Source organism: Triticum dicoccoides, chromosome 4B, assembly GCF_002162155.2.
Source record: "Triticum dicoccoides isolate Atlit2015 ecotype Zavitan chromosome 4B, WEW_v2.0, whole genome shotgun sequence".
In the NCBI taxonomy this organism is placed as follows: domain Eukaryota; kingdom Viridiplantae; phylum Streptophyta; class Magnoliopsida; order Poales; family Poaceae; genus Triticum; species Triticum dicoccoides.
In genome coordinates, this window is record NC_041387.1 from 429,923,650 (window position 1) to 429,925,838 (window position 2,189).

A 2,189-nucleotide genomic window follows, 5' to 3' on the forward strand; every position below is an offset into this window, starting at 1 on the left:
GCTTTCTCCAATTGGATGCCGGGTTGAGGAAGAGTTTTTTTCCCTCAACAGGCGTTCAAGCACCTTGCTAATGCTAGGAAACAAGTTTGTGAGAAAATCATTAAGCTTGATGGCAAATATGACCCCGAGGTCTGACACCGATGCTCTGGCCACAACAACCTCGACGCTTACAAGAACCACATGCTGAATTCTGACGCGTGGCAGCAACATAATGCGCAGCACTCGCCACATCTGGAAACGTGAACGATAGGCGCCGGTGGACCGGCCGAAACTGCGCATTCGTTGGATTCGTCCAATAGTACCCGTTATCTATGTCCCCCACGTCATCATCTGTGCAAAAAAAAAAACCCGCTTCATCATCATGTCTCCACCCACGTCTCGCGTCCTGTTGACCAATAGCTCGCGGTCATGTCAAGAGACTGCGCACACTGTCGCCGGCACTTGCCAGCCATCGGTGACACCTGTGGCCCCTGCGCTTGTCTCCCCCGACCGCACGCGCTCCCCGGCCATTCGCGCTCGTCCAAGAAGAGTGCCGCCGTCGCCACCAGCCCTGGCTTTGTTCGATGCAACACGGACCAAAGAGTCGTCGCCGTCCCCAACATCATGTGGCCATTGTAGTGTCGCCGGGCATGGTCATGTCAACCTCGGTGGCTGGTTGCAGCATCTTGAGCTGCCCGTGGTAGCAACTCTGGGTGGCGCTCTATGGCCGCCCGACACTCATGCTGGTTCCAGTAAAATCATACGCCCGTCGTAGCAAAATTTATTGTGGACGTAGCTCCGCCTCTTCGTAGCTCGGCTGGTTCCAGCAAAAATAGACACTGGTCGTAGCAATTTTCGCCGTGGATGCAGCTCCACCTCGTCGTCGTCGCTGACGCCCGACTGGTTCCAGCAAAAATAGATGCCACTGGTAGCAATTTTTGTTGTGGATGCAGCTCCGCCTCGCCGTCGTCGCGGGCGCTCGACTGGTTCCAGCAAAAGCACAAGATGGTCGTAGAAATTTCTGTTGTCGATGCACCTCCGCCTTGCTGTCGTCGCTGACGCTCGCCTGGTTCCAGCAAACGATATGTCAAACGTTGCATTTTTGTACGCCGATTGTAACATTTTTGCCGTGGTTTCAGCTCCGCCGCGTCGACTCTTGCAGTCGACGCTTGACTGGCTCCAACAAAGAAATGGTGGTTGAAGCATTTTGGCGCGCCGGTCGTAGCATCTTCGCCCCGTGGATGCAGCTTTGCAAGCGTGCCGCCGCTGGTTGTAGCAAACTTCCGCATTGCATCCTTGGTAGGAAAAAAAACCCCGTGGATGCATTTAGCCGCCCGCCCCATGGCCGCAGCTTCACGTGCGAGCTCACAGCATGGCCGGCCGCGTTGCAGCTTGTGGTCCTTGCAGTCCCTGCAAGTGCGGGAGCCGCATGGAGCACATGGTGGCCGCCCCCGTTGCAAATGCAATAGCATCTGGGCGCACGGGTGTGTGGTTGCGGCGGGCACCAACAGCAGCGTGCATGCGTTTGTGGTGAAGGGAAAGGAGGATCGGAGGGGAAGATAATGGAAGAGCTACAAGAATTTGTCAGGATGGGGGCGAACGAATGGTCGAGAAGAGTTGGGAAGAGGAAGGAGATAAGGACGGCGCATGGGACCAATAGAATGCGTGGGCCCAGTGTGAACACCCGTCTCGCGTGTGGTTTGTTTTGTGGCACTTTTAAGCAAGTGTGGCGTGCAAGCCGACCGAAAGTTTGGCCGGCGCCGAACACAAATGATTCCCATCTGGAAACGCCTGGCTAGGGATATAGAGGCGAAATTAGTTCCCTAAAACATGCATGATAACACCAGTGCTAGAGTAATGACAAAGGCCTAGTCCACAGAGGTAAAGGTAGACAAACGCCAACGAAGAGGTCGTACCATGAGGGGAGAAACAACCATAGAACTCTGCATCCCCGTCATCCATGAAGTCAACATCGATCTCAGACAAGCCGCACAATAAAGTGCCTGCTCAATGCAACCTTCACACGCTTGAGAAGGCTCCTATCATGTAGCAGCCAACCATGCAAAGAATCAACCACGCCACATGGAGGTTGGACTGCCTCCACCATCCGAAAGAAGCCAAGCCTTGCCCCTGCACAGGCACCACCTCGGTCGAGGCTGTAGAACCATCATAAGAAAAAACAACAAATGCCCGGAACTCACGACGGCTCT